We start from the raw sequence: 15,286 nt of genomic DNA, 5'->3' as shown, positions 1-15,286 counted from the left end.
CCACCTATGGGTAATCCCAGCAGTACTAAGACCCATAATCCCAGCCTTGGATCACACATAATCCCAGTGGATCATGAGTTAACACAAACTCTAGAAGTCCTCACCCCATTGCTTCATGAGGCTTTGGGGGGACAACTAGACACAAACCATAACAGGTGCCAAGGACCGAACTCAGGGTTTCCAGCTTGCTAGGCAAGAGTTCTACTGCTGAGCCAAATCCCTGACCCCTTCTTCTGCTTTTTATTCCTCCTACTCTCCTCTTCTTGGGAAGATCCAACTCACTTGTTTTTGTATTCTCTAACTGAATGGCACAGTAATGTCTGCATACTGGTCAACTACACAAAGGATTGCTGAGGAAATAAATATCTATATATAAAATCAGCAGCAACGTCACACTAGTTTTACATAGAAGACCTAATCTAACATGGAAAAATATTGGAATTGACACTATAGCTAGATAATAGAAAAAAGAAAAAATTTGGAAAAAAATTATTTATATACAGGTAACAATAGAAAAGAATCTTTTGGTCAGTATGGTGGCTTTAATCCCAGTACTCTGGGAATCTGAAGGAGGAAGGGTACCAAATTCAAGCCCAGGGTGAACAATTTAGTAACTTAGTAGGACCCTGTCTCTAAATAAATAAATGGACACAGCTCAGTGGTTGAGTGCCCCTGGGTTTAATCCTTGGTACTGCAAAACAGAACAAAATCAAACAACCAAAAACCCACAACTTGTCTTAGAAATAGCTCCTCAAAGTATTTTTTCTAGTATGTTCAGTATGTTCTATTGAAAAAGGTATAGTTTTTTAATGGGCAAACGTGCTTGCTGTAGTCAGGGTTTATAGGGGAATAGATTTAATACAGGACACACAATTTATAGGATTTTTTAAAATTGCACATCACTCGTTTATTATACTGATCTGGAAAAAGACTTATAGTTATGCTCAAATGAGTACTGGCCCATGTGGCGGGGCCAAGATGGCTGGAACATGATTCAGAAATCAGACATTGTGAGACACACTTAGACATGGTCGGGAGGCGTGCTCATTGCTACCAAAGCAAGGCAGAGGGATCCTAAGATACACAGCAGGATGCACTCCTACCCCACAGAGGCCAGAGCTCGTCCTGTACTGGTGTGAGGAATGGTTTATGTTCTGGTGACCACTGGTGGAACTATTCAACCACCACTAGAAGCCCCAGAAGTGTTTTTGTTTAGATACATAATTTGTCTTTTGTAGAAAAATTGAACACCTAAACTTAATTCAGGATTAAGCCCAACCTTCTGGAGCCAGCTCCTCTAGGGTGAGGGAAGAAACTGTATTTCAGTCACTATGCAGGTTACATTCATCTCTCACTGGAATGTCAAGAGCTCGCTGACTGACTGGACTACAGAAGAGCGCAGGGCTGGCTCTGGGGAGCAGCGTGCTCAGGCCACTCCTCACTGGTCATGGCTTGGTATGGTTATCCCTGTCCCCTGCTCAAGCAGGTCCCTAATAAACAAAGCAGAAGCACTAGACAAGCAGTTACTATCATTCAACTCTCCTAGATAAGAAGAGCCTTCCCTGGACTTGGACTGAGAACTAGAGGTTGTGTCATAGAGGTCCTGTTCTGACTAGATTCTATCAAGGCAGTAGGTGCAGGAGCCAAAAAGCTAAAGGGAAATGGGAGCCACTGGTTGCCATCCGCAGCTACAACACAGGACACCTACAGACGTGGTCAGTGTGACAGGCAGGGGAGAGGTGTGGAGGGTGGGGGGATGGGGCGCAGGCTGCTGGTGGTCTTCACTTCTTGGCCTTGCCCTGGGCAGCCACAGCTTCCATGGCTTTGCACACGGTCTCTTCATCCCCTAGGAACTGCATGGGCTTGATGGGCTTGAAGTTCTTGTCCAACCCAAAGAAAATAGGAATACCAGTTGGCAGGTTCAGCTCCATGACGGCTTCGTCAGAGTGACCATCCAGACGCTTGACTACACCCCGGAGGCTGTTGCCACGGGCTGCAATCAACACCCTTTTCCCCTCCTTGATCTGGGGAATAATTTCTTCATTCCAGAAGGGCAGCACTCTGGCAACAGTGTCTTTCAGACTCTCACAGGAAGGCAGCTGATCTTCAGTGAGGTCTGCACACCTACGATCTTTGCTGATGTTGCTGTAGAAGGGATGGCCAGGCTCCATCGGGGTGGTGGGACATCGTAGCAGCGCTGCCAGATCTTCACCTGGGCCTTGCTGTGCTTGACAGCCATTTCCGCTTTATTAAGGCCAGTCAGGCCCCGTAGTGCTGCTCATTGGGATGCCAAGTTCTCACCACTGGCAGCCACATCTGGTCAATGGCATCCAGTACTGTCCAGAGAGTCTGAATTGCTCTTTTCTGCAGTGAAGTGAAGCAGGTATCAAATTCATAGCCAGCATCTTGCAGCGCCCGCCTGCCGTGCTTCATCTTTTCGTGGCCTGCCGGGCTCAAGGTGGCATCATATCAGCCACTGAAGTGGTTCTCCAGATTCTAGGCACTCTAGCCATGCCAGGTGAGCACTAGCTTACAGGCAGCCATGGTGACTGGAGAGGGGATTTATAGGATTATTTTATAAAATTCACCCAAAGAGTCAAATGCAGAAGAGTGCAGGAGGTCTGCACATGAGAGACCTAAAGAATCCAGCTGCGGGCCAGGACCCCACTACAATGCTCTGCACGAACGCACCTGAAGACCTACAGCTCCTACAGCCCTTGGCAACCTACTCCACACATCCAACTGGACATGATATTATCTCATTCAAGTCTGTACCAAGGTTCTGTGCTGGGAAGGCCCAGAGGTCAGTGAAGGAAGCTGGAAAGTCTGTGCCAGTGGGAAGAAGGATCTGTGCCACCAGGCTGAAGGACCTGCCCTGGAGCCAGGAAGCAACAGAAAAAGGACCAGAGCTTCCCTGAAGAACCACAGCCATCCTCAATGACAAGGACCCGAGCTCTTCCGATGAGAACAGCTGAGTTCGTAACAGTAAAGCCAGCCCAACAAGCTTCTCCAGGAGAATCAGCAGCACACTGCGCTCCCCTCCAGCTCTCTTTTCACGCTGTGGGCAGCAATGCTCAGGTGGGCCCTCCACACCCAGCACACACTGGCTCAGTTCAGCTGGGGGTGACAGATGCCCACTAGCTAACTCACCGCAATACCTCTTCCATTTCCTTTTTCTTGAACTCACTGTGTCGCCTGTGCTGCAGTTACATGGGTGTATCACCATGCCATCTTTCTACCTAGTAATATGAAGCAATACTACTAATTTGACTTTCATTAGTTCAGATAATATTTGAAACATTATTATGCTAAATATGGTCAAAGAGAACCAAGCACGTTGTAAGTCATTTCCTAAAAACAAAGTCTGCACTATTATTAGCTTTGGAGATCACCTTTAAGACATCATTAAACTAACTTTTTATATGTGCCTAGTGAAGTGCTTGGTACATTAAAAAAAAAAAGTCACTAAGTATTGAAAGAATCAATCGTTTAATCAACTGATTAACTCATCAGTTGATCAACAAAATGAGAGTACTGTATTGATAACATTTGTTAGATTCTATCTCTGGGTGATAATCCTATATTAAAAATTAGAGACCTAGACAGAGAATAGATGTTCAGTGAATACTTATGGAACTTAATTTATATGTGAGGTTTGATGAAACAATGTGAATATTTTCAAGCTCATTCTGATTTTGGGAACAGCCAGCAGTCACACAGTGCCAGGACCAGTGAATAAGGCAGATGAGGACGCACCATAGTGTTTTCCAAGCCTGTTTTCCTGTTGGATGGTGCTTCATAGCAGTGTTCATCATACCGTTATCATAGTCGGCCAAGACACTCACAAAAGAAGACTTCCAGGGCCAGCCAGATAGCTCAGCAGATTAAAGCACCAGCTTAGGCAGATGCAGAGACCAGGGTTCAATCCCTGCCAAGCTGTGTCGGCCCCGCACCTGGGGCATGCTGAGACAGGGATTGAGACTGGGCATGGTGGCACACATCTGTAATCCTAGCACTTGGGAGGTTGAAAACAGGACAATCACTACAAGTCCAATCTGTGTAGTGAGACCCTATAAATCCTATACTAAATACATAAAAAATAAACAATAAACAAAAGAAGATTTCCAGAACTGCTTCCACAAGTGGTAAGAATAATGGAATAAGTGTACTCAATGCAAGGGAGAGTATTTTGGGGGACATTAATAGCAATGTGTCTTTTACTGTAATAATTTTTATTTAGACACTCATTAATTTTTTTAAATGTATTTGGTTGTCGTAGGGTGTCACTCTGCAGCTCAGAGTCATGGTGATTCTCCTGATTTCAGCCTCCCCAGCACTGGGATTATAGGCATGCACCACTATGCCCAGACTCTGGCTGGCTCAGCTCACCCTGGGGCAGGGTTGGCACATGGTCCCTGTGCTTGCCTAAGCTTTCCTTAGTGGGCACTTTAGTCTAATGAGCTATCATGCCGGCCCTCATTGTATTTTTTTAAGCAACTCTTGTAATTTTGCATTGAGAAAATAATAATCTTTTGAGATGATATGCTCTCTGGTTATTTCTCTCTCCTTCATTAGTACATAGTGGGCTTTGTTCATGTGTTGGGAAGAACTTACTCAGTTTTCCCATGTCAATTCCTTGAGGACAAGGGCACAGTGCTGTAATGACCCACCTTCCCTATCTTCACCTTGCCTGATGTTTGGGCGATGTGGGTGCCTAAGGGCTTGCTGGGGAAGGAAGAATAAGACCTGTGCTGTCCAGTGTGGGAGCTATTAGTCACATGCAGCTTTTTAAGTTAATTAGAGTTAAATGAAATCCAAAATTCAGTTCGTTAGACACACCAGGTACATTTTTAGTGTTCTTTCATCACATGTGGCTTGTGACTGTCATGTTGCACGGGAGGACAGCATTCCCATCATTGCAGAAAGTTCTACTGAACAGTGCTGATCTAGACTAATTTCCTCATTTTGAAGAACAGAGAAGCTCAGGGAAATTGTTACTTGCTACAAATACAATGGTCAGAAACAGAACTGGGATTAAAACCAGGAACTCCCAAATCAATATCCACTATTGTTAAATTATAGCTCTCACTTATTTTAGAATTCTAATTGTATACAACCTTAACTTAGAGCTTTAGTGGTATTCTAGGAAACATGATCTTTGCCTTATGATTGCTATAGAAGCTATTTTATTTTATACTTTAATTAACCAATGAGGATTCTACTGGAAATGAACTATAGGCCATTCTTGTTACATTCTGTCTACATGACCTAATACTTTTTATGAGGTTAAGTTTAAAGGCAATAGACTAATTTATCTGGAAGAGGAAATTTCATAGCAGCACAATTCAGGAAGTGGTTGGATAATGCTGGCTGCTTTTAGGCAGCTCTCTAGTAAGAAACAGGAGCAAACATGGAGCTGAAAGATTTGGAAAACATGTAGCTGGGCCAGAAAAGAAGCACTAGTTGATAAAGAGATCAACAATATTAAAAAGAGGCTGCCTTAGTCATTTTTCATTGCTGAAACACAATACCCAATACTTTCCACTTAAAAGGAGGGGAGGTTAATTTTGGCTCACGGTTACAATACAAGATCATTTGGCTCCAGAGGAAAAAAAATGGGATGACAGAGGGGCCTGGGTGGACAAAAGCTGCTCATTCCATGCAGCCAGGAGGCAGAAAGGGAAGGGAAGAACGAGGGAGAGAGGTACATCCCTCCAGGTTGTACCTCTAGGGACCCCCTCTAACCAGTTCCGGACCTCCTAACAGCACACTCAGCTTCTGAACCCATTAGTGGACGAATCCACTGATGATATATCACCTCCATACTGTAATCACTTTCCAAATGCCTAACCTCAACACGTAAGCCTTTGGGGGCCTGTTTTTTATTTAAACCAGAACATTCCATCCCAGCCCCCAAAATACCCTTGTCTATCTCATTATGCAAAATGTATTTTTCCATCTCTAAGTTTTAACAGTACCAGCACCGCTGAAAAGACAAAGTGCCAAGTCTCCACAAAGACCAAGGCAATCTCTAAGCCATGCACCCCCATAAATATAAAAAAGGAAGCTAAACACTGCAAATATCCAGTGTCATAGAATAGACATCCCCATTCTAAAAGGGAAAGTAGAGGATAGAAAGAAGTCAGACAAAAGAAAGACGGAGGCCCAGCAGAGCAAGCATTAAGCTCCATGTCCAGCATCCAGGGCACACGGTGGTGAGATGTGAGCTCCAAAGAGATTGGGTGGCCCCACTGTGTGGCACTGTTGGTTTTCACACTCAGAGTCTCTCTCTCTTGGAGCAGCTTCACTCACTGCCTGAGGCTTTCCTCAGCAGATGTTCCATACTCCTAGCATCTTCAACTCCCTGGGGTCTCCAAGGCATGACTGGCTTCACTCTCACAACTTCACACACTGCCTTACTGGTGCACACTGCCTGGCCTCTTAGCCCTTATTCTGAAATCTGAGTGAGAGCCTCCCTGACCCCACAAATCACATCCTGCATTCCAGTAAAACCAGCAACATGTGGATAATACCATGGTCTGCTGCTGGCTTGAGCAGCCCCTGGGCCCCATTGGATCATAGCTGCGCAGGCCTCCAATGCCTAGATGGCTGAGCCTTGCGAAATGAATCTAAGGGAATCATTTCCCTTAGCTGGCCCTTGTCAAGCAGGAGATCCTGGGGCTCTCTTCTCAACTATAAAGCTTTCTTCTCGAGCTTTATATTTCTGTACCTTGAGTCTGTGATGAGTAGGGTCTTATGATTTCTGAGATGCCCTATTGCCTTGATGCAAAGTACTTGGCTTTTTTTTTTCCTGTACCAGTAATTGAACCCAGGACCTTGTGCTTGCCAGGTAGGCACTTGTGCCACTAAGCTACATCTTTGGCCCTTGGCTTCTTTTTAATACTACTCTTTTTGACAACCATGCTCTTCTTTGACCCAACTTTGCAAGCACTTCCTTTCTGATGACAATGCAAACTTTTAATATCATTTAACTCTGCCAGTTTCTCTTGATTCTCATTGTAAGTTTTACTAAAAGCAGCAAGTAGAACCATTCTGCAGCCTAAATGTTAGACTGCCTTGAAATTTCCTTCACCAGATTAATTAATCTGCTGTCCTTGGTCTCAGTCTCCCACAAAGTCTCAAAGCACAGGCAAAATGTAGACACATTTTCTTGCAGAAAGTAACACACACACACAGTCATGAGTCCAACTGCCACAGTCCCCCAAGTTGGGGGCTGACATAACTTTCCAGGTTATACCCCTATGACCCACTTCTTCTGATGAGAGCTTACCTCCTAACAGCAATCCCTGCTCCAAACTAAAACCTGCTATGCCTGGCCTCTGCTGTCTGCATTTCTATCAGCATTTTGGTCTTCTCAATTCTAATAGCACACATCAAGTGCTGCTCACATTTAAGGACTTCTCTAGTTTGCTTCTTGAAGCTTTTCCAAACTCCTCCATAACTAAGTTCTAAAGGCTTCTAAAACATATGGACAGATGTAGTCATGGCAATGATCCTGGCACCCAAGTTCTTCTTAGTCATTTTCCTGTCACTAAGACAAAATACCTGACACCTTAATTTAAAGAAAGGTTTGTTTTAGATCAGTTTCAAAGATCTGGGTTCTTGCATGATCAGCCAAGTCAGAAACAGAAACAGGATGGTGAGAGGGCCTGGTAGAGGGAAGCTTCACTCATCATGGTGACCAGGAAGCAGAGAGAAAGGGGAGAAGCTGGGCACTGACCTAACTTTCCACGTTACACCCCATGACCCACCTCTTCTGATGAGACCTAACTCCTAACAGCAAGTCAGCTATAGTGCTCCAATAATCCAGTCACCTTACAAACACATAAAACCTTTGGGACCCACATCTAAACCATAACAAAAGCCAAATGCTTTTCACTGAGACAATAGGAATGATATCTCAAGGACATTTCAAGAATTGCCCAGACTCTACCCATCACAGGCCCCAGGGTGTGAAAGCGCAAACTCCTTCAAAAGACTGTGCTTTGAAAAAAGAGCCCCAAGACACTTGAGGAAGTAGTTCCCCAAAGTCAGCCATCCAGGTACTTGCAGGACACTGCAGCCGTAACCCAAGCTAGTCTACTGCTGGAGCTACCAGCAGACCTTAATATCATTTACCTGTGCTGGCTTGCAGGCATTCAGAGTGTAAGAGTTAGGGGGTCATGGAGGTTTCTACCCAGATCGCAGAGGAAGGCTTAGGAAGCTAGGCAACGTGTAACAAAGTAGGAATCCTGCAAGCATGCTCCGAAAAAGTGACACCTGAACCTGTGAGAGTGAAGATACAGCCGTAATGAAGATCCCAGACAGGTAGAGATTTCAGGAACATGTGAAGTGCTATAGCTTACATCTGTATCCCTCAAACTCAGGGATACTCAGGGAAACTGCAGGGAATGTGTACAGCCATCCCAGGAAAGAGGCTATGCGGGCTGCAGCCGGCACAGGCAGAGAGGCTGGGCTACACAAAGCCTTTTAGAGCTCACATCACTCCACCAGGATGGAACATGGAGCTACCAGATTTAATGTTTGCCCTGCTGAGTCTTGGTCTTGCTTTGGTTCAATTCCTTTCTATTCCCCTATGCCTCTTTTTTAGAAATGGAATGTAATTCTGTGCCGTTGTGTCTCAGAAATAAGTAGCTTGCTTTTTTTATTTTTACAGGGGCTTACAGTTGAACCTCAGAAAAGACTTTAGCCTCAGACTTATGGGTAATCCTGGAAGTGTTAAGACTTTGGGAACTCTTGGAGGAAATGGGCTAAATATATGTTGCATTTGAGGTAGACACAAGTCTTTAGGAGCATTTGAGGTAGACACAAGTCTTTAGGGTGGAGTGCTATAGCTTACATCTGTATCCCTCAAACTCACATGCTAAAACCTTGACTGCCAACTCTAAGTTGTTTATGTCAGACTATTTGTCATAACAACTACCAACTACCACAACATGCTTGGCATATGTGGGGCCCTGAGTTCAATCTCCAACATGGTGATGATTGAAATCACCCACACAAAAATTAAACGCTACTTTCTCACCTTGCACAGCAAGCTCCTGGTTAGTGTGATTGGGAAAGTTGGTGATGGCTCTGCTGTAAGCTGCTAATACTTATGGGCCAGCAGGCAACAGAGTACTAGAGGCACTGCCGTCTTCCATGGTTATCCTTGACATCAACATCCAGCCATCAGAGGAGGAAAGAGTGGAAAGGGTCACACACAGTTTTTTGTGGGCCAAGCCTCGAAAATGTACAAACGTCCAATGACTACAACTCAGTCTTGTGGCAATGAGTAATCGCAGAGAAGACTAGAAAATAGTCACACTGTCTACTCAGGAAGAGAAAACAAGCTTGATGATGACCTAGACCTCTAAGGCATCGTCCATCTATTTAGTCAGCAAATAGTAATTTCACCCTTCTTCCTGAACAAATAATACTCATTCCTTCACGGGTGAGATAAGCTAAAATTCCACCCAGTCACTGTTCAAAGAACAGAGCCCCAGGTAATGCGCAGGACTCTCCAGCAAGTCTGGAGAAGCCTGTGTCATTCCCCATCATGCTGTGGCCAGTAACTCTTAACCAGGGTTGATTCTATGCCCTCCTCTCATACACACACAGACATTTTCACAACTGGGAGTCAGAAAGTACAACTGGCAACTAGTGGACAGAGGTCAGAAAGGCTGCTGAACTTGTGCAATACCCGGAACACCACACAACAGAGAACTGTCCAGTCCAGTGTCAAGAGTACCAATGGGGAAACCTCTACCCTGACATGAGAGATAATAAGCTGCCTTTCCTATTGCATCTGGTATATAACGATGGCTCACATGTGTTGCAGAAAGTTCTTTCAGGTGTGGAAGGGCAAAAAGGAAGATGCTGGCCCACTACTAAGATGAAATTCCGCCAAAACACATCATGATGGGCCTGAACCAGTGCAGGAGAATTTCCTCCACTAGATCCCATTGCTCACCAACTATTCTACTCACCAACTCTGCTCTCCAGAAGCCTTTCTTCTAGGCCCACATATGAAGTGGGTGTTGAGAGCACAACATACTTCGGGGAAGGACAGCATTTAAAACAGGCTCATGAGTCTTTCATAGTCAATGCCTCAAAAACTGCAAACACTCCAGATCTGACTGCTTCCCGTTAGTTCCTTATGCCAGAAACACCACACACAACTCCAGATCCTGGTCTTATTCTTCACCTCTTCACTCTTGTGCTCTCCTCTGCTCCATTTAAGGTGGTTACTTAGAGATCATCAGACTGTAATGGGAAACCACATCCTAAATCTAATCTTTGCTGAATGGCTCAGTCTTAATGGGCCCTTATTGCTCAAAAGCTTTTCAATCTTATTTTCTATCCTCTGAAGTATAGAGCAATCAGTTTTCCAACCCCTTGAGGCTCCACGTTTCTGTACTCTCTGTCTTCTTTTTTCATTCACGTCTGCAAACCTGCTAATTACTGCATGAGCTCATCTCGTGTTTCTAATATTTGCCAAAAGCAGCCAGGAACCATGAGCTGCTAATCATTTTCTAACTTATTCGAGGGCTATGAACTTTGAAGCATCTTATTTTCCTTCTGTATTACTGCACACAACTCTTACCAAATGTCTTGTGCTGAGGTTTGAATATGACTCAAATCCCCAAAATATGTCCTGAAATTTAATCTCTATTAAAAGTCATTAAGAGGCGGGACCTTTGAAAGGTTATTAGAGCTCTGCCATCTTGAATATTGATTTATCCATGCAATTACAGTGGACCTTCAAGTTATGACCAGCCTGGCGCATGAAAGCATGTTTTAACTTATGATCAGTATTGAGTTATGACCTGAATGCTGGCCACTTGTACTTCAGATGGTCTCAGATACAGATTTAACCCTTAAAGAGTTCTATAAGGAATATTACAACATCCTTTCTTGTATGGGGTTAATTGAGAACTCATGGACCAATGTCTCTCTAAGGGCACTGAGATCTGTCTGCATGTAGCAGAAAGACTTTGAAGGCTGTATGGAGAAGGCTGAGGCTTCAATTGACAACCTGAGATCTAACCAGCCCTGGGGAATAATTGAGTTTGTAAGTCAAGGGTCCACTGTAATGTGCTAATGGGCTTAGTGGCTATCTGAAGAGTAAGTCCACCACAAAAGCCAGTGTGGAGAGGTCTCGCTTAAATTGTGTGACTCCATGTGACACCTAGAGAGTCGGCCAATAAGAAGACCATCACCACGTGAAGCACCTCCATCCTGAACCAGGGCCCTGAGCCAAGATAAAGCTCTTTTCTTTAAACACTGTGGCATTGTGTATTAACAGAAAAATGGACTAAGACATATCCCCATGGGTTTCTGTTTTCAGCCTCTCAAGTTTCCTTGTTGGCTCCTGCTTGCCTGACTAGTTTGAGATCTTTACCATAGCACCCTTCCTACTGCAATAGCCATTTAGGAAAGTGTTAGCTGTCGCAGCAAAACAAAACAAAACCTCAAAATATCACAACAAAAGTTCACTTCTTGCTCATATCATAGTTCAGTATAGATGTTCCTGATCAGGGTTCCTGGTCAGGTTGAAGGGGGATCCTTTGCCACATGGTTGCCTAGGAAACCACACGTGGCAAGATATAATAACGTGTGTGACATCCAAACTCTGTATCATCTTCATCCTATGAGTGTCACGGGTGGTGGCAGCAGATGCTGTACCTGTGTCTGCTGTCACCTTCCTATCTCAATTATATTCTAGTCAGAAAAAGCTAGCTGTATGCTGTAGTGGTAAGTAATCCCCACATTTCAGTGCCCCACTACAATAAAATACCCCTCCTCTAAAGTGTTTACTGCAAACATTAGCCATTGTTCCCCTATGCTCCTACTCAGAACCCCACGTTGTTTCAATTTTGTGAATACTACATTTCAACCCAAGGTCTCCTCCATGACTACTACAGCAAGGAAGACCTGCTCAAAGGCTCATCACTGTCTCATCTTGAAGTGACACATTACTTCTCATATAATACTGCCCAGAATAACCTAACTGCAAGGAGACTGGAAAATGTATGCTCCCATTGGCCAGGAAGTCAAGAAGGACCAGTAACATTTATCTAAAATGATATCACTCTGAAGTCAGCATTCTGTAGATTTCCTCTCCTCCACTGAAGAGCTGTATGAAATTCCCTCCTTTCTGGATTCCTACAGAGCTGGGGGTGAATCAGATGTGTGCTAGCTTGGCTTTGTAACCCTTGCCTCCATCTACTTTCACCATTGTGGATTTATGAGACTGTTCTCTAGGAACTCTATTTTCCAGTCTGTGCTCCCCTCTACTTGGGTGGCAAGGCAAATCCGAAAGCAGAAGACAAGGGGAATCACGCTGTTTATCCTTGCCTCCTTCCAGTTCCCTAGCAGCTCGTGGGCCCTGAACCCTGCCTTCAGCTCTGTACATAATCCTTTCACTAAATTTTCATGTGAACACTTTTGAATATGATGTCTGTTTCTGCCTTGATCCTGATGCATACCAAGTGTTTAATAATCAAATCATGACTCTAAAAAAAAGAGTACCAGACTATCAACCATCTTTCAGTTTCACTATATCTGGAGATGTTTATAAAATGTAAATCTGAATATATGATTCTGCTTTAAAACTTCAGTGGCTTCCAACTATACCCCTGTCATCACACCTCACTTCAAATTGCAGCCAGACAAAACTAATTTCAGTTCCTGCTGCAACATGGTCTGTCTTCCGCTGAGCTTCTGCACGCACAGAATAGAAAAGCCATGTCCACCCCCATTCTCACCACTCAGGCCTCAGCTCAAATGCCACTTACCCAGAAAGCCTTGCATCAACCTACTTAATCTGGGTAGGTGGTGTCTCTATTCACTATATTCTATAGATAGCACTCGAGTTTATATTGTGCTGCCACTGCCTGCTTACTTACCTGCGTCCTGCAATAGACCATCAGATCTGGGGCAGAGACTGCAGCTCCATTCTGTAAGAACGATGAAGGTGCTTGGCACGGAACAGGCACTCAATAAATAATGGATATTCCCGAATATCATGAAAAATCTTAAATATTACAGTTCCTCCTCCAGCTACAGTCTTTTCTCTGTTTAGTAACAAAAATCATGCAAAGCATTGTTTAGACACCCACCACTCATCATTACTACCTTTCATTCTAATGAGGCCATTTTAATCCTACTTCACCACCAGCACTTAGGAAGATTTCTCTTGCCAAGCCACCAGGGACCTGGATCACCAATTCTGTAGCTCCTTTTCAGTCCAAACCCCCTGGGCTTGTGCTGCGGCACTCTTTTGAAACCAACTCCTCTGCCCCTCATAGATCCTATTTTGTTCATTTCTCTCACTTGTCCCCCCTGCCCTTCCTGATTTGTTTGTGTATCTGTTTTCTTCATGCATTTGTAAGCCTGTGCGTCTTACTCATTTCTATCCAGCCTCCAGCACAGCGCCTAACACATAGTAAGTCTTAATAATGAAAAATGTTAAATGGTTAGGATTCTCTCTTCAGCTCCCCTCTCTCTGACAGCTCATTCTTGGGAGTCTTCACAACTGCCTCTCCCTTCAGCTACCCAGAAATACTCTTCAGAGCAACTCAATTTTATCTGCCTTTTGAGCTCTAGCCATCAGCAAATACCACAATTCCCAAGTGCAGATTTTCAGTCTTAGCAACAGACAGCAGCTAAAGCCACCGGGCTCTTCTCCTCTCCTCCCCTCCCCTCTCTTCCTTTTCTCCCTTTTCCTACCCCCCACCCCCACCCAAGCATTTCAGATAAGACTCATGGTCTCTTCCATGCTGAGGTCTTCTCTCCTGTCTCCCAGTTGTCTAAGCTACAAACCTCAAGCTTCACCCACTACTAAATCCCCAAATTAAATCCCACCTCTGGGTCTTTATTGCTCCTCCTTCCTTCACCTGGAATACCTTCTTCCATGTTGTCCCAAATCCTGCACATTCTTAAGAAATCCACAATACTGGTTCATTGTAATTCATTGTTTACGCTTCAGAGTTCTACTTTACTTGATACTAGAGGTATTTTTTGTTGTTGTTATGACAAAACTAAACACATCTTTACTAAATGGTAAAATTCTTAAGGGAAGTTAGTGTTCATTTATCACTGGTTCAACTCTAGCCAGTGGCCAACATTTTAGGCAGTTAATGTATATTTTTACACGAATGAATTATCAATTATGTCCTTTCAAAGATTAGTGTGAGTTACAAAGACTAGACTTTAGTTTTTAAAAATGAACATAGTTGGATGTGTGGTGCAAGCCTGTATGTAGTCCCAGCCAGCTACTTGGGAGGTTGAAGCCAGAGAATCACAAGTTGGAGAACAGCCTGGACAATTTAATAAGACTTTGTCTCAAAGCAAAGGGGGAGGGCGGGCGTGGGGATGCGCCCTGTTGGCACGCATGTGCGTGTACCAGCCCCTGGGTTCAACCTGGTGCTGCAAAGCAAACAGAACAAGAGCGTTATACAACTGTCATGCACATTTAACAGTAGACAGTGCTTGTACCTACAGAAGGCAAATAACTGCTTTTTAAAAAGCCTGCCCTGCAGAATTTGATTTTAAGCATTTCAGTTCTTCATATAGACAAATTATTAAAAGGGAAGATACTATTTTTAATTCATTCTGTGCACCATCATCGTTTATCCTTGGTGACAAAGACTAGACAGGGTACCAACAGGAGAAAATCAGTAGGCCCCGGAATCTTTATCACTTTCCTTTTTCCTCTCTTATCTTCATTTTACATTTCAAGTTTAGAGCCCCAAAAGGAAATTTTAGTTTTGGGATCTCAGTCTAGGCCAAACAAAGTGGTAAATTCTGCTTGCCCTTTTTAACCCATTACTTCCAAAACCCAGGGAAAGAAATCAGGGGAAAGGGGAGAAAAGAGGAGGTGCAAAAAAACTGAAAGGAAAGACGTAGAGGAAGCTGCAGAACGAAGCTTTTAGGCCGACTTTGTCTTTTTTTAACCCGAGGGGTTGTGACCCGCTGCCAACGGCCGCTGCTCCGCTGCCCGGCGCGGCGCCCTCCCGCCCTGAGCTTCCACGCCCTCCTCCGCCCCGCCTCCCCGCTCCCCAGCCCCCTGCGCCCCCTGCCCCAGCTTCCTAGCTCCCCCGCCCCGATATTCTCCGCCCCCTCCCCGTGCCCCCGTGCCTCGGCTTCCGCCCCGCGGGGCGCTGCCGGCTGCGGCCGCTGGGGGCGCCCTGCCTGAGCGCCGAGGCTGGGCGTCCTCCGCTCTCGCTTTCTCCGCTCGCTGGCTGGAGGCGGCGGCGGCGGCGAGCTGCGCCCCGGGACG

General features: G+C 44.8%; 1 pseudogene; it reads right to left on the bottom strand.

Moving 5' to 3' along the window:
• Window positions 1-1,737: 1,737 nt before the first annotated feature.
• LOC101579192 lies at window positions 1,738-2,544 on the bottom strand (annotated as a pseudogene).
• Window positions 2,545-15,286: the final 12,742 nt, after the last annotated feature.

This window comes from Octodon degus, unplaced genomic scaffold (assembly GCF_000260255.1).
Source record: "Octodon degus isolate 3935 unplaced genomic scaffold, OctDeg1.0 scaffold00084, whole genome shotgun sequence".
Lineage (NCBI taxonomy): Eukaryota > Metazoa > Chordata > Mammalia > Rodentia > Octodontidae > Octodon > Octodon degus.
Note: the sequence above shows the minus strand (reverse complement) of the source record. Positions and strands in the feature narration are given on the sequence as shown.